The 18107-nt window shown below is 45.4% G+C and overlaps 1 long non-coding RNA gene across 2 annotated transcripts in view; it reads right to left on the bottom strand.

The window, feature by feature from the left end:
* The window catches only part of LOC103887770, a 47358-nt gene that overhangs the window by 27924 nt on the left and 1327 nt on the right, over positions 1–18107 (bottom strand). For both annotated transcript variants that reach the window (XR_004176878.1, XR_001891589.3), the window contains 2 exons: positions 16013–16128; positions 6756–6823 (listed from right to left, as the gene is read on the bottom strand). This is a non-coding gene — a long non-coding RNA (uncharacterized LOC103887770). The remainder of the gene's footprint in view (positions 1–6755; positions 6824–16012; positions 16129–18107) is intronic.

Here is an 18107-nt window from a genome sequence, read left to right as displayed (position 1 = left end):
GATATCCCCTTTATCATTTTTTATTGTGTGTATTTGATTCTTCTCTCTTTCTTCTTTGTCTTGCAAGTGGTCTATCAATTCTGTTGATCTTTTCAAAAAACCAGCTCCTGGATTCATTGATTTTTTTTAAGGGTTTTTTTGTGTCTCTATCTCCTTCAGTTCTGCTCTGATCCTAGTTATTTCTTGCCTTCTGCTAGCTTTTGGATGTGTTTGATCTTGCTTCTCTAGTTCTTTTAATTGTGATGTTAGGGTGTCAATTTTAGATCTTTCCTTCTTTCTCTTGTGAGCATTTAGTGCTATAAATTTCCCTCTACACACTGCTTTAAATGGGGACACTTCTCATATTCTAAAACAGTGCTTGCCAGGTCATGTTGTGTTATCTGGGTTCTCCACCCCTACGAGGACTGGAGCTGGTTCTCACCACAGGTGGAAGCTGAGCTTGCATCTGCCGCCCAGCGGGTTCTCCACATGGTGGGTAATGTTCTGTGTCCCTGGCATGGAGTCCCGAAAGGCCCAGTGCTATTCTACTATCTAATTCACGAGTTATTCTGGTTACCCTCTTGCCACAGTTGAGGAGACTAAATGGTTCTCCATAGGACAGGCCGTGCAATGGCATCTAATGAGTCCTTTCTCTCTCCCTCCCTCCCTTCTTTCCTTCCTTCCCACAGCTGAAGCATTTTCCTGGGAAAATGTCCAGGTTGGGCACGGTGGTTCACACCTGTAATCCTAGCATTTTGGGAGACCAAGGCAGGTGGATCACCTGAGGTCAGGAGTTCGAGACCAGCCTGGCCAACATGGCAAAACCCCATCTCTACTAAAAATACAAAAATTAGCCAGGTGTGGTGGTGGTGGGTGCCTGTAATCCCAGCTATTCAGGAGGCTGAGGCAGAAGAATCGCTTGAACCTGGGAGGAGGAGGTTGCAGTTAACTGAGATCAGGCCACTTCACTTCAGCCTGGGCGAAAGGGCAAAACTCCGTCTCAAAAAAGTCCATCCTAGAAAAATTCCACTCTTTGCCACAAGGTGGTGATCAAGGCTCACATAGTTTTGGACCTACACTTTGCCAGCTGAAAGTGATCGTCCCACCCCACGAGGATTTTGGGTTTTGTTTTGGTTTTCCTTTTTAATATCTGGAGGGGAAGCAAGTGTTCCCAGGCAGCTCCCCCTACCCACCACAATCCAACTGTTCTTCAAACCAGACTCTGGTCTGTGCAAACAGGCCATAAGATGGACTTCTGGAGTTCTCTGGGCACCTGGCTGTTGACTTTTCAGATGGCCGTAAAATGTGGAGTGATTTGAGTTGCTGCTTCTCTGTTCTCAGTCAGCACATGGGACAGACTAGATACTGCTGCCTCGCTGGCCTTGAACACATGGGTCTGATCCGAGGCCATTGCCTGACTTTATTGGAATTATTGAGGTCAAGAAATTCCAAGAGGCTGAGGCAGGAGAATCACTTGAACCCGGGAGGCAGAGGTTGCAGTGAGCTGAGATCATGCCACTGCACTCCAGCCTGGGTGACAGAGCAAGACTCCATCTCAAAAAAAAAAAAAAAAAGAAAACAAAACAAAACAAAAAGAAAAGAAAAGAAAAAAAAGAAAAAGGAAAGAAAAGAAATTCCTTCACAGCAGGGCTTGCTGGTTATAAAGCTGTATGCCTGAGCTGCCCATGGGTGAGAATAGCACAGAGGAAAGGAAAACAGCACCAAAGATGGGGAGACAAAAGCCTGGGGACCTCATCTGAGCCCGTGGACGCTGAAGCCAGCCCAGCTTCTCAGTTGCATCAGCCAACATCAGCCAATAATTCTCTTTCAGCTTAAAGCCAGTTTGAGTTAGGTTTCTCTCCCTGCACTAAAAAATCTCCTGCTACTACATGTGAAGAAAGGTCCTTGTTCACATGAAATGGTTTTTATAAACCAAAGGTAGAGGTAGTGGCTTGGCCTTTGGCGACAGCTACTTGCTTTTGAAGGAGGGAGTCCAGGCACCAGCTTGAGGAAGCCCAGAGACCACCTCAGAGTTGTCCAGCATCTGGAATCCAGACATCGTGCCAGGCACTGGGAGTCTCTGGGCCTTCGGAGGCTAGAGCAGTAAGGCAGCCTCCAAGTTCTAGCTCTGTGGTAATAAGGCTGACCAGTGTAACTAACCTTGCATGAGTAATGTGTGCTAGCCCCTATTTTAAGTGTTTTATATGTGTTACCTCATGTAACCCTCATGACATTCCTACACAGCAGGTGCATTTGTCCTCCCTCTCAACAGGTGGGGAAACCGGATCTGAAAGAAGCTAAGACACTCAGCCAAGGTCACTTGCTGGTAAGAAGGAGGCTGGATTTGAATCCAAGAGGCTGAGAGGAAGAGTCCACATGAGGCTTCTCAGAGCCGGCACCCAGGGTCCAAGCTGATGAAATATAACTGCCCAGGATGAGTCATCTGATCCACCAGTCCAGGCCTTCTACCCCAGCTGGTCCTAACTATGGGTGGAAGCTGAGCTTGTATCTGCAACCCTTTGTCAACAGAGGCCTAATGGAAAACCTGAATGTCTACCTCATCTAGCAGTAGTGAGGCAGTGCCTCCCGCTTCCCCATCGGGGTGAGGTCACAGCTTCCACCTACAAGTTCTCCAGCTGGTTCGCCATGGGGACAGAAGTCACTGGCATGAGTAGTTGAACTTTGGAGTTGGAATGTGTGTCCAACTCCTGGATGTGCCGCTTACCAACCAGCTGGGTACTTAACCTCTCCACGCTTTCGTTTCCTTGTCTGTAAGATTGGGATAATTTTAAAATGCCTGCTTTACAAGACTGTTGGATTCCAAAAGATCATACCCTGGCTTTAGGCTCTCATTAAAAACTCATTATCATACTTACAATTTTCTATGCAATAGGGAGAAAGTGATAAGAAAATGACCAAAAGAATAATAATACTGAAAGGCTCTGGCTCATTTCAGACTGAGGCACAGCCGTGGAAAGGTAGCAATTCTATAAATCAGTGGTTCTCAGCCTGAGCAGCCCATTAGAATCACTTAGGAAAGCTTTGTAAAAATCATGCCTGGACTCCATTTCCAGAGCAATTAAATCAGAATCCTTGGGCTTGGGGCACAGACATGGGTTTTTAAAAAGCACACCAGCTGACTAATGTTTGGCGGAGATATAAAGAGCCACTTTTGGGGTATACAAGAGGTTTTTCTGGCAGAAGAGAGTGGTGGGCCCCTCAGCAGCTTTCTTCCCAAAATAGAAGGGGGTGGTCTCTCCAGCAGTGAAATCAAAGCTCGGGATCTCACTCTGACAGCTGAAATGTACAAGGGGTTTGGACAGGTCTGTCCTCAGCCTTGGCATTGCAAGTAGCAGCTCTTCCTGGCTTCAGTGGCATGGTGGCAGATGGATGAAATGAATACACTACAAGATTAAATAACGAGGAGATGTTATGCCAACAAAATTAACTTGTCCAGCCTGTTCCTTAGCAACTGCACCATTATTTCAGGTTTCCTTCAGAAACCTCTAGTTGTTCCCTCCACTCCTTTTCATTAAAATGTGAGGCGCAGTTATTTCTTACTTTAATGAAAAGGATAGAAAAGCAAGGAATGAGGCAAAAGAAACTTCTAACCACCCCTCAAATTGCATCAGGCCTGCCCTAGACAAATAGGATCAAATTGGTAACTTGTCAATTGGGGTGCTTATTTCATTTTCCTGCAGATGTAGCTTTTCCGGCCCTCCAAGGGCCTCACCATGCAGTCTTGCCTTTTATGAAGACGCGGTGCATTTGCCAAACCAATCTGAGGCTGCCCAGATAGCCATTGTTTGGGAGTCAGGCCCTGAACGTTGGAATTCAGCACACAGTGTCCTCAGAGGAAAATCACTTTTGTGCAGCAGGAACAGGCGCAGAGTGAGTCATTGGCTGGTTTGGGAAGGGGTGTGGGAGGCTTCTTGTTTCTAAGCTCTGCCCAATTGAATTGTCAAAGACCCACTGTCTTCTCAGATGCACCTTTCCCGGGCGATCAGCAGAGGCCAGGGTTTCACGGGGTTTGCCCACTTGACTGACTCAGCGTCCATGGTCCTGGGCAGCAGGAATCCCGTGTTTGGCTCAGAAACTTGGCTTCCTGTCATCCCCTAATCAGATCCAGCTGTGCTCTTGGCTATCCTTGCCTGATCATCTTATGTATTGATCGTTGTGGGCTTTTGGTCTCAAATGATTTTTTTTTAAAGTCTGCCAGAAATCTCTGCTTATAAGGTTTGCTGTTGTTACTCTGGGCTTGAGGTTAAAAATGTATCCAATCTTATCCTTAAAAGCAGGGGCTGTGAGCCAGGGTTAAGGATTCAGTGGGTCTGTGAAGTGGGATCAGAGAACAATTGACTTTTATTTTTCACTCATCTATAACTAAAATCTGTCATTTCCTTCCATTATAAATGTGGACAAAAAAGCAGGGCTGTATGAGAGAAACCAGTGACTCTGTCACCAGTAGGAATCAGATCATTTGACATTACCCTGCAACTGTGGCAATTTCTCAGAATATCATTTATGCAAATTATTATTTCAATATTACAGTGACCATGAGACCTGCCACTAGATATTGTATATACTATAGTAATAAAGAAACACATATATTAATATATCCCAAGTGTGGACTTTTTAACAGTTTAAATGTTTTAGTATAATTGATTTCCCTTGTAAACCTCTACATAGTATTTTATGCTTTTAAAAACATTATCTTGGAACTCCTGCTTCCAGGAAGAAAATAGATTTACTTTTCCCTATTGCTCCTGCCAAGTACAAATAAAAATCCTGGATATTACAGAAAAGAAAATATAAGAAGACTCTGAAGGGTGGAAAGGAGACAGACCAGACAAGGACCGCAGACTCTGGGGTACAACACAGTGGAGAGTTCCCTGGTTTGTCTTTTTGCTTCATATAGCCCAAAAAAGCCCCCCAAAAAAGTCTGCTGTCTCTAGCCAAGCCCAGGAAAGAAGCTTAGCAAGATAGGTAACCTTCAGACGATAACTGCTCCACTCCAGCCACAGACCACAGAAACACTGTGGCCAACACCCATGTGAGCAAAGCCAGGTGGGAAGCCCAGACTTCCACCTTCACAAGGCACCCGAACACTCCCACGGGGTGGGATCCGAAGAGGCCAAGCAGGGAGCCAGGACTTCTATTCCAGCCGGACCTTAATGACCCCCATCTCCTTCTCCACACCCCCAACCTGCCAGTATCCGTGGAGCTGGGACATCCACCCCACCCAGCAGTAATAAGGGATCCCTCCCCCTCCCTATTGGGGTAGTATCGGAGGGGGCCTTTAGTAGGGTCAAGACTTTCACTATTATACAGCAGTAATGAGAAATAAGTTCCCTCTAGAGTGTCAACGGAGGCCAAATGGAAAACCCGAACGTCTACCTCCCCTAGCAGTAATGAGGCAGTGCCTCCCTCTTCCCCATGAGGGTGAGGTCACAGCTTCCACCCACAAGTGCACCTCTACCACCCTCATTGCCAGGGAGGTGCTTAGCACTCAGGGCCTGGCTGACCTCTACAAAGGCCTGGTGCTACTCTCCTTAAAGATATTCCCTTCTCCAGCATCTTCTTCCCACCATTTGCCAAATTTAACCACCCAGGGTTCAATGAGCTTAATGGAAAGGCATCCTCTGCTCGTTCCTTCAGGTCAGGCTGTGCAGCAGGTTCTAGTTTGTGATCACAGTGACATCTCTGGACATTCTGAAAACTTGAGTCCAAACCCTCAAAGAAGGCCTGGGTGAGGACATTTACAGCAGGATCACCTACTGTGCCAGGAAACTCTGGAGTCCTGGCCCAAATATTTTCACTGGAGATTTCTACCAAACACTTAAAGAAGAATTAATACAAATTCTACACAATCTCATTCCGACGATAAGAGGAAGAACACTTTCCAATTAATTTCATCAGGCTAGTATTACTCTGAGACCAAAATCAGACAAGGATAGTACAAATCTTTTTAAGAACAGACCAGCATCCTTCACTAACATAGATGCAAAAATTCTTAGTGCAATATTAGCAGATATAACTCAGCAATATATAAAAAATAATACGCCATGACCAAGTGGGGTTTATTCCAGAGATGCAAGGCTGGGTCAGTATTTGATAATTAATCAGTGTACTCTACCTTGTTAACAAGCTAGAGAATAAAAATTTCATAATCATGTCATCTGATGCATAAAAGGCATTTGCCAAAATTCAACACCCATTGTTATGACAATAACCTCAGAAAAATGGGCATAGAGAGACACTTCCCCAACTTGATAAAGAGCATCTACAGAAAAGCTACAGCTGACATTAGGGACAAGGCAAGGATATTTACTCCCGCCACTTTTATTTAACATAGCAGTGGGAGCAGTAGCCAGTGCAATAAGGAAGTAAAGGTAATACAAAGTAAATAGATCACAAAGGAAGGAAGAATTAAAACTATCCCTGTTTGCAGATGACATGATTGTCTTTGTAGAATATCCCAGGAATACACAGACACACACACACACACACACACACACACACACCCCCACACACACCCTCCTAGAATTAAGTGACTTCAGCAAGGTAACAGGTAAAAGATAAATGAAAATCAAAATCAATTGTACATGTATACATATGCAATGAAAACTTGAATATGAAATTGAAAATTTAAAACTATGTACCGTTGCTCAAAAAATGGAATACTTAGGTATAAATCTAGCAAAACATTTATAGGACTCGTGGGCTGAACATTACTGATGAAAGAAATCAAAAAAGATCAAAATAGAGAGACATACCATGTCCATGGTTTGAAAGACTCAACGTCATAAAGATGTCAATCCTCTGCTTCCTCTATGCATATTAACTGTGTAGAAAAATGGGGAAAATATATTACTTAGAACAAATTTGGAAATATTTGCTTTGTTTTCTAGGGAGGTAGGGAGATAGAGGCAAGACAAATTTTCCACTCTGCTTGCTCCTTTCGTTTACAGTGAAATGAAGAATGGTGCCAAGGGAAAGGAACTCCTGAAATTTCAATGCTTCTCCTAGTTTTCCTGTGATACTAGAGGAGGGATCTGAAGATGAGTAGAGTCCCTTTACTTGGTAGAGCACACAAAGCATGCTGAGCACTGTGATGTGTCACCCAGATCTGCCTTCAGGGAAAAGGGATGTATTCCCCAGCTGCTGGGAGTGCCGGCAGAAGACAGCTCTCAGCTGTCAGCCCTCTTCAAGGATTGCTTCAACGGGAAAGAAAATTGCCTCCCCCAAGATCCTGTCTCTTTTAGGGACAGGCTGCATCTAGTATCTAAATTGGTGCTGGGAAATAAAGACCCAACTCCTTGCTCCAAATCAGAACAACTCTGAAGAATCATCCCAGCTTCAGAGCAACCTGTCGGATCAGCTAAGGCCTCCACTGACACTTAATAGAAATCAATTTCTCCTTCTACCTTCCCGATCTTTCCCTTTCCTTCCACAGATATTGATTCCAAGAGCATTTCCTAATAAATACCCCCATGTGCTAATCTCCAATCTGCTTCCTGAGTAACCCAACCTGCAATCACGGGTGCCAAGAATGGTCCAAGAAAGCACACGCTGGTATAGAATCATGCAACTGGCACGTGGACCCCATCACTTACGGTGAAGCTCAGATAGCTCCTGGTGATGCTGAAAGGGTGTTGGCTGTCGCTAAACTTGATTGTCACTTTGAAACCCCATCTCTACTAAAAATACAAAAATTAGTCTGGCATGGTGGCGGGCACCTGTACTTGCAGATACTTGGGAGGCTGAGGCAGGAGAATTGCTTGAACACAGGAGGCAGAGGTTGCAGTGACCCGAGATCGCACCATTGCACTCCAGCCTGGGTGACAAGAGCAACGCTCTGTCTCAAAAACAAACAAACAAACAAACAAACAGCTGAGGGTAATTAACTGGCCACTTAAAGCTACGTGTAAAAGCCAGAGAGTTTTCCTGGGAGCATATAAGAAGGCTCTGATCTGCTGCCAAAGGGCAGAGAAAGCTGAGGACCAAAGCTAGACTTAATTGCAAAGGTAACCAAGCTCTTAACCTAACCTTGTTACAGTCAAGGCCCCACTGGGAAAGAATGGGATGCTGACACATGGGACAGGGATATCTGGGCTAACATAACCAAAATTTTGATCCAGAGATTGAGAATAGTCATGTCAATAAAAAGTCATGGTCCTGTGTCCAGTTTTTGTACCCAAGCCAATTTTCAGACCCAGAATCCATTGACTAAAGCAGAGATAGGTCTTAGGAGGAAGGATTCAGCAACACCCGAGCAAGTATACATGGTAGTGATTCTTGCAGTCTTTCCCTAAGAGGTCCTACAGCCGTCTACTTAGGCTACTGTACACTGAGGGAACAGGAATACCCAAACAGTTCAAGGACTGTCAGCACGGGATATCCATTGGCACTGACACCTAGAGACCCAAAGCTCCATCATGCCCCCCCAATTATAGTTGGGGGTATTTGGGGGCCAGGTAATATATGAACTCTCAGCCAGATTTGACTTGCAGTAGGCCTACTGGGTCTATGGATTCACCTGGTGTTCATATTTGTGGTTCCCAGATAGTTAGAATAAACTCACTTGATAGTATAACATCTACATTAGTTTCATGGTCTCTGGGATAAGACCTATCAGAATGGGGAAGGCCTTCAGAAAAATTAAAACAGCCCCTCCCAGCCAAAACAGTAAATCAAAAGCAACACTGTGTCCCAGAGGGAATGGCACAAATTAGTGCCACCCTTATAGACCTAAAGATGCAGAGGTTGTGATTATTCATTACCTCCATTTTATTCACAAAGCTGGACCTTGTAAAAACTAGATAGATGCTAGAAGATGACATTGGAGTGCTGTAAACTCAGCCAAGCAACTGCAGCTGCTGTGCTGAATATGGTGTCTTTGCTATAAATTATTAACCTGGCCTCTGATATGTGATATATAGCCTTTCATCAGGCAAATGCATTCTTTTTCATCCCTATCAGAATAAAAGTATCAAAACCAGTTTGCATTCAAGATACATTTGTAGTTTTGCTCCTGGTCTATGTTAACTCTCCTGCTCTCTAGCGTTATAGTGCAAAGAGATTAACCTGGTTTTGTTCCCGTGGCCACACAGAGCAGGGAACCTGACTGCAGTCCCACCTATCTGGAACTACAGAGAAAGAGTTAATTCCACCAAAGAAAGGGGAAGTTCCGTCAGGAAGGGGCAATGGAGGCTGGGCAGCCCCAAACACAAATGTTCCTAGAATCATCTGACTACAGGGAGAAGAGTGTCTTGCCTCTTTCAGATGCTTCACTCACACATCCATTCACATACTCACCTACTCATTCATATTTTTTCATACTAAGCTGTCTTATCTGGGAGGTACAAGAGATGAAACATGGTCTCTGTCACTGGGTACTTACCATTGTCCTGGGGTCAGAAAACAGGCATGAAAACCATGATTAAACCACAGAGGATGGAGTACAGACCAAAGACTGGAGCAGTTGTTATCCAGTTACCAACAGAAGTCAATATCCTTAGAGATTTAAATGAAGTGGGCCAGGGGAACAAAGTCAAGTCCATCATGTATTCCCTCCCTGTAATTTTAAGCTTGATCTGAGGGAGACAGAGAGTGGAAGAAGGTGGCATTCATTCATCCCCACTGTGCTCCCCACTGGACCAGTCTGGCTTCTTATTGAATAAGCTTATGAAGCTTCTTGCTGCCATTCTTGGGCAAGATAAACTCATCTCTTAGCACCTAAATTTCTTTGATATTAAATGCATACACTACTACCTATATCTTAAAAGTTACTGTAAAGATATATATGTCAAAAAAAAAAAATAGTAAACACCCAACAAGAATTCTTGCATTGTGGGAACTCGCCCTAAGTGAGTCCCCGCTATACCCTCTCCTTTCTCTATTTGTCCCGGAATCCAACATTGCAGCATCATGCTTCATGATGGAAAAGTGAGGTATAAATCAACATCTTTGCTTTAAATAAGCTTCACTGGGAACTGAATCCACTGACCTGCTGTCATTGTAAAAGCTGAGTGTGTTCAATAAATTGTTTTAAAAGAAATCCATCAATCGATGGCTATCTGCTATTCAATTATCTGCCAGTTCTAGTCTCCTTGGCTAATTTATTCTTTTTTTTTTTTTAATGGAGATGAGACCTCGCTATGTTGCCTAGGCTGGTCTCAAACTCCTGGACTCAAGCATCCCTCCCACCTTGACCTCCCAAAGTGCTGGGATTACAGACGTGAGCCACCACACCTGGCCCAGCTGCTTTATTCTTAACTGTGTCTGAAATAAGCCTAATCATGCATAAACTCACAGTGATATTCTTGTAGAGTTTAACAAACCACTTGCATTTTTCCATGTCTTCCTTATATTTTTATATATTGTTTAGTTTAAAAATAAGACGAATGATTTATAAAGTCAGAAAAATAATGATACTAAGAATTGAAACAAAATCACTGACGTATGTTCCTGCTGTGTCACTAACACAGGCTGTGTGCCCTGGGATAAGCCCTATACCCTCTCTGGGCCTCAGTCATCTCATCTGTTGAATGAGAGGAATGAATCAGATGTTCCCTCATGGTCCTTCTGAGGATCTTGGCCTCTACGTGTATGTCAGTCTCTCCCCGCCCGGAATAGGATATTTTACAGCATGACTAGCCAGCAGGAAACTCAATCTTCTCCAAGTCCCAGCAGGCACAGCAGCAAGCAGAATTCTGTAAAGTGGGCAGTGCCTGGCGTGTCCCAGAATAACAGTCAACAATCAAATGCAGAAATCAGCCTTATTGCTGTAAAGTGCAAGGCTGTGTCTGCTCCTCTTAGGTTCTGTTCCATCAGCTGCAAGCATCCAGGAGTTGGCCTGTTCACCGTGAGTCTGGTTTGCAGCCAAAAAACAACACGATGAACTATGCTCTCTGAGCAGGTGCGCTGACCACAGGGAAGGGATGCTGAGTGTTAAATAAACACAAAACCAAATCACCCTTAATGAACAGATTCATTGAGACACACATCCTAACTACCTTGACAATAAGCATGAGAAATGGGTGCGTAAATACAGTCTTACCATGATTTTTCTTTTCTTAGTCCAACCAGGCTGATTTCTATTCAGGCTTTAGCTGCGGCCCCCGAGTATTATTACCTGCTGATTATCATAATAGGCACCTGAGCAAGAATGGCTTGATAAATTGCTCATGCACTGGTGTATTTAGTAGGGCATTCATTCAAGCAGCCAGAGCATTCTTCATCCTTCCATTGGAGTGGAAAATAACCAGTAGCAAAGGCAGAAGAAAGATATGGGTAATAAATGTTATGAGGGAGGGAGGGTAAGGAGAGAAGGGAGGGAAAGGAGGAGAGAAAGAGAGGCAAGGGAAGTCTATCTAATGACAGAATATCAGACCTCACTTGGTCAGCATCCACAGAGGGTACGGGTTGGCTTGGGAGACCCACTGTGGGTTTAGCTTTGTCTCGAGGCCAGCCTTTGCACAACATGTGCCAGGAGACCAGCTGTCTGGACGTCGAAGGATACTGGCAAACACAAGCAATGGGGACAGGGAGAGAGAAAGCACAGTTCAGGAAAACCCATCACATGTTAGGAAACAGTACAGTTCTCGAGAGGCAGCATGGGATAGTTGGGAAGGAATATGGGCTTTGGAGAAGCCTGCCTGAGCTTGATTCCCAACTTTGCTGCTGACTTACAAGCTGTATGGTCTTGGCCAAGCTACTCAATCTCTCTGTTACGTACTTTCCTGACCTACAAAGTACGGTATACATAGATTGGCAACGGCCACAAATATTTTGTAGCTCTTTCCTTTGAGAGGTGGAGCCTATTTCCCCACCCCTTGAATCTGGGCTGCCTTGTGGCTGATTTTGCCCAATAGAATAAAGCAGGGGTACTGTTGTATGAGTCCCAAGCCTAGACTGTGATAAATTTAGAAGCTTCCACTCCCTCTGTTGGAATTCTACCACCATGTGAATAGCCCAGGTTGGCCTACGAGGATGAGAGGCTATGTGAGGAAGAGATAAGTGGTTCCAGCTGAGGGTCCCTAATACAGTAGCCTGCCAACCACCAGACTTGTGAAGGCACTGTAGGTTGATTTGTGAGGTCAACTAGTCCCAGCCAACTCACCAGGAGACGGAAATCAGCTGAGCCAGCCAGAGGATCAGAAGGACTGCCCAGCTGACCTACAGAACGGTGAGCAATAACTTTTTATTGATTTAAGCTGAATGGTAAACACACCTGATAGCAGTAGTGTAAGCATGCCCTTAGAATGACCCTATGGCAGACGCACCTGAGTGTGTGTTTTGAGTTAGGGAGTCCAGGTGTGGCCAACTCAGACATTCATTCCTTATCTATGAGAATCATCTGAGCCCCTGGTCAGTCCCATTAAATACAGGCTACACAGATGATTTGGGGCCCTGAGTTTTGGGTCAAATGAAGGTTGCCAGGTGGAGGTTGTTAACGGGAGGGTGTTAAGTCAAAATGCTACAGAAATTGCAGGCTGTTAGCAAGTGGTTGTGGTATCTTGCCCAGCCCACTACCACAGGGCTGTGCAGTTATGTTGTCTAGCCCACCACCACTAGGCCGTTTCTGTATGTAAGGCAGTTCTCCCGCCCAGCCCACTACCACTGGACTCTCTCCCCTGTATGTAAGCCCCTAATAAAACCCCATGTCTCATTTGCTGGCTCTGGGTCTCTTCTTTAGTCTCTTGAACCTGGTGCCTTCCTTATTGGAGTGGTTAGGGGTTTGACACAGCATGAGCCACTATGTTTTGGGGCGGTTTGTTACACAGCCAAAGCTGACAGATACATGGGATTTCCATAATTCTAACCTCATAGAGTTTCTATCTATCTGTAAAATACTTCACTGCCTAGTATGTAGTAAATTTTCAATAAGATGTCTAATCAGGGGCTCAGATGCTCCTAATAGCCAAGGAATGAATCTCTGAGTTGGCCACACCTGGGCTCCCTCACGCAGAACACACATTCAGGTGCATCTGCCATGTGGTGATTCTAAGGGTGTGCTTAAGCTACTGCTATCAGGTGTGTTTCAATAGTTATTACTATTATTGTTTGTCATTATTATTATGTCCATTGTGTGAGGTAGGACAGTGTAACAGAAAGGGGTTTAGGGACCAGACAGGTCTGGATTCAAATCCCAGTGCCACTGCACTGTGGATAAATGACTTCTGTGAGTTTCAGTCTGTTTATCTGTAAAACTGGGATACCAGTATCAATCCCGCAGGGCTGTTGTTGGTGTTGAAGATGTGTGAGCACAGCTTGGAGTAGGAATCTCAGGAAGAAACATGACCCCACCGCTTGTGCTGACTTTGCATTGCAAGGACAGCAGGACCCCAAGCACCCACTGTGTGCACCATCCCGAGCCCACCAGGCTGCCCCCAGTTCCTGGAGAGAGCATAGAGCCCTGAGGCACCTGCAGGGCTTACTTCACCCTCCAAGAGTTCTCATCTCTTGTTTGAAGTTGGACTGAGAAAATGCTCCAAAGAAGATTGCACCTTACACATTTGAGGCACCTGAGAAACACCCGCCCCATGACCTAGGCCAATTTGCTACTAGAATTCTGGTTCAGTAACACAAGGATGTGTCTCCTAGCAAGCTTGATTTTGTTTTCTTTTGTTTTGTGACAGGGTCTCAATCTGTCGCCCAGGCTGGAGTTCAGTGGCATGATCTTGGCTCACTGCAACCTCTGCCTCCCAGGTTCAAGCGATCCTCCTGCCTCAGCCTCCCGAGTAGCTGGGATTACAGGCACACCATGTTGGGCTTATTTTTGTATTTTTAGTAGAGATGGGGTTTCAACCATGTTGGCCAGGATGGTCTTGAACTCCTGACCTCAAGTGATCCACCCGACTTGGCCTCCCAAAGTGCTGGGATTACAGACATGAGCCACCATGCCCGGCCGAGCTTGTTATTTTTAACATGTTCACTACATCAACATTTTTTTAATTGATTCCCAAACATGACATTTTGAAAATATAGTTTCACATCAAGGGTTTCTTATCTAGTAGGTCTCGGGTAGGTACTAGGAACCTGTGTTTTTAAAAAGCTGTGCAAATGATTCCAATGCACAGCCAGGTTTGGGAGCCTTTCAATTTAGTAAAATCAGATAATGGTACCTGCATTCTGAAGCAAGTCATTTAACTCGTTTGTTTTTGCTATTTGAAGTTTCATAATCTCTGATCTCATAGTTGTGTGATTAAGGGAGCCTCTAAATGAGAAAAACAAGAAGGGAAATCTAGTACATTCCTGAACAAGTCATTTATGGGTACTTTCAAAGACAATACTGGGAACATAATGGAAATTCCCCTGGCAAAAGCCTATGCCCAGCCCATGGATGGAGGCACTAACCTTGTGGTCATAGCCCTGTTGGGTGCAGCCTGGCTCACTGCAGGGAAGTGCGCTGGACCCTGGAGATACATGGGTGAAGAAAGGAGATATGGCCTCTACGCCCACAAAGTTCACATCTCATAGAGAAGGACAGACCAATGTGTCATGACAAACTGTGATGAGCATCATGAAGAGAAAAAGCAAAGCGATAAACTAAAGAATAAGAGGCCAGAGCCCTTTAAATGAAGGCAGTCAGAGAGGGCATCTCTGAGGAGGTGACATTTAAGCTGAGACCTGAAGGAAAAGATCTCTTCCTCCAGGAGAGCAAGGTAGAAGATGCTGCAGTAGGAAATGGGGTGTTATTCTAAACAGCACTGCAGAAGCATTAGGCCAACTGTAGGACGGATTGAGCTACCCACGGTTCCTAAGAGGAGGAGGCCATGTGTCACCTCAGGGTTATCTCTTAGGGAACAGCTATGCCTTCCTATGGTCTTCTTCTCTGAGGGACTTTGTCACAGAATCCTGGGCCTGGTGAGATTCAACGTGACTATGCCTCAAAACAATGGAGGTTGACTTTGGCAACTTCTCAGAAAACTGGAGGTTTTGAACCCTGAGCTACAAAAAGTATACAGCAGGCACACACTAGCCCCTGGCCCTAAGGGAAGGTTGACCAAAGGTGCTGTAACAAATGCCAACATCTGTGCAGGGACCTACATGTTGGGCAGAGCGGGAATCCTGCACTTCAAAATTGCCTTAAAATGACCAGGGTTGGCCGGGTGTGGTGGCTCACGCCTGTAATCCCAGCACTTTGGGAGGCTGAGGTGGGCAGATCACGAGGTCAGAAGGTAGAGACCATCCTGGTTAACACGGTGAAACCCCGTCTCTACTAAAAATACAAAAAATTAGCCAGGCGTGGTGGCGGGTGCCTGTAGTCCCAGCTACTCGGGAGGCTGAGGCAGGAGAATGGCGTGAACCCAGGAGGCGGAGCTTGCAGTGAGCCGAGATCGCGCCACTGCACTCCAGCCTGGGCGACCACCAAGACTCTGTCTCAAAAAAAAAAAAAAAATGACCAGGATTCTGCATTGTGGGAGTTTGGCAACAGAGCAGGTAACCAACTCTCCCTCTTATCATTATCTGGAAGCATAAAAGCAAGAATAGCATCATAACATAAAAATGGGGAAAAAACTCAGCAGTGAGCACAGTTATGCTTTAGCATCAAGTACCTTTATGTTGGTTTTCATCCATTTTCATGGCCGTCGAGTCTCTATGCTTTATGATTACCTTATGACATTTTTAAAAATGAAATTAACTTCAACTTTCTAGCAGCTATCTGCTAAGACACAGCTGATGACTCATAAAATGTGAATCCCAACACTGGCAGGCCTGACTGGAAGCCATTCGTGAGCAGTGGTTACTCAGGCCCATGTTCCCCGAGTTACAATCTGCCACTTTTCAGAACCCAACACGTGTTTGTTCCCTCTCATTTGGGAAGCATATGGAACAAGGGCTCTCGAATATGGAACAAGGCCTGAAGAAGATGCCGCCCCAGACTTGTGGTAGCCCTGTGGGCCGGATAACCCAGTGGCCAGTATGAACCTCCCATTTTAGAGGCGTAAAAGTGTTTCTTTCCCAGCCTCCCTTTCAGTTAGGGGTATGTCACCCAATTCTAGCCAGTGATACATAACGAGAGCACCTGAGAAAGCCTCCGCCTTCCTGCACTGAGGGAGAGCTGCTGGTGTTTCCCTTTCCCCTTCCTTCTTGCCTTGGATGTGGATGAGTATCCGGAGTTTTAGCAGCCATTTTGAAGACCTGAGGTAACAGCATGAGGACAAAGGTGAAGCAGTTAAGGATGAATGGAGGCAAAAGACAGAGAAAGATTTTAGGTCTTCAATGACATGTTTGAGCTACTGGGCCAACCTGAAAAGCACCCATCTCCAGACTTCTTTGTAAATCAGATGATAAAGAACCCTAGGACTTCTGCCTTGTGATTAGTTTGGTATTCTGTTACTTCCTGCAGAAAGCATTCCTGATTGATGTGGGTATTGAGCACCTATGGACTAGATCCTATATGCTACCTGTTCTTCCTGGGGCAAACGTGAAAAGTTGAACCAGGTAAGACATTCAGATATCTGATGCTAATTTTTCTAAGACCCTTTTCCACTTATCTCTTCTTCATCTTCACTTAAACTGCCCCACTTCCAGTCCTGATTCTCTCTCTCCAGGACCATGCACTAATTCCTTAATGTATTTCCCCACTTCCTGCCTTCCCATTCCACACTTTCCCTTTTGCCAGCATTAGGTCCCAGAGTACATTCCTAAACAAGTCATGCTTTTATTTCCCACTCACCCTAAACCTTCACTGGCTCCCCACTGCCTCCCAAGAAGAGCCAGACTCCTTAGGTTGAAACTCAAGGCAGGACTTTACAAAAGTGGTTAGGAAGGCAGGCTTTGGACTGAATCCCAGCTCTACCACCTCCCATACATCACACCTTGGCAAATTGCTTGACTTTTCTAAATGTCTGTTTTCCTATCCGTAAAATAAAAATAACAATGAGAATGTCTACTTCCTAATGTCCTGAGAAATAAGTGATGCAATGTAAGGTACAGCACTGTGCCTTACACACAGTAAGAATTCAGCAAACCTAACTGGTATTATTAATCTTCCTGAATCTAGTTTCAGCAAACTTTTCACCACTCTCTCTCGTAAGCACAGCCTGCACTCTTTCAAATGGGCATCACCCTTTCTTTCCTTTGCTAACTGCCTTACCCTGCCCATAGCATGCTCTCCTGCCACTACTCTCTTCGTTACATAAAATCCCAGGCATCGGCCGAGGGTAGTGGCTCATGCCTGTAATCCCAGCACTTTTGGGGGCCAAGGTGGATGGATCATTTGAGGTCAGGAGTTCGAGACCAGCCTGACCAACATAGTGAAACCCTGTCCCTACTAAAAATACAAAAATTATCCAGGCATGGTGGTGGACACCTATAATCCCAGCTACTCGGGAGGCTGAGGCAAGAGAATCACTTGAACCCAGGAGGCAGAGGTTGCAGTGAGCCAAGATTGTGCCACTGCATTCCAGCCTGGGCAACAGAGGGAGATTCTGTCTCAGAAAAAAAAGGAAAAGAAAATCCCAGGCATCCTTCAAAGTCTAGCTCAAATGTCACCTCCTGCATGAAGGCTTTTCTGACCGCCGGGGTCATATGTGAATAGCCCCACCATTGAATTCGCATGGCATTTGTTTATGTATCACTTTTCTGACACTTAGTACAGAAGTCAACTGGCCCCATTTCTCCACCCCAGGCTGACCTCATCCTTCCATCCTGGGCTGTCCCCATCTCTCCACTCCAGGCTGGCCCCATCCTTCCACCTGAGGCTGGCTCCATCCCTCCACACCAGGTTGGCCCATCCCACAGTCCCAGGCTGGCTCCATCCCTCCCCACCAGGCTGGCCCCATCCCTCCACCCCAGGCTGGCTCAACCCTCCATCCTAGGCTGGCTCCATCCCTCTACTTAAGGCTACTGCTCATCTGGAGACAGTCTCCTTTAAGTGATTCTACCCTTGGGAGTTTCAGCAAATCCTCCCTGCCCTCTGGTCTCTGGATTGAGAGATAACAGCTCCTCTGCTTGTAGTAGCTACTGGTTCCTGCACTATACTTCATATTTCCCTACCCTTCACCTTCACCTTTGTTGACAAAACCTCAACAGTATTAGGGCCCTGCTGAAATGCTTGCCTGTGGGCAAATAAGGTGAAGGATTTGACTCTTCATGGACCTGTGCCCATGTGGATT

The sequence above is a fragment of the Papio anubis genome, chromosome 11, assembly GCF_008728515.1.
Source record: "Papio anubis isolate 15944 chromosome 11, Panubis1.0, whole genome shotgun sequence".
NCBI classification, from domain to species: Eukaryota; Metazoa; Chordata; class Mammalia; order Primates; family Cercopithecidae; genus Papio; species Papio anubis.
This window is presented reverse-complemented; position numbering and strand designations above follow the sequence as displayed.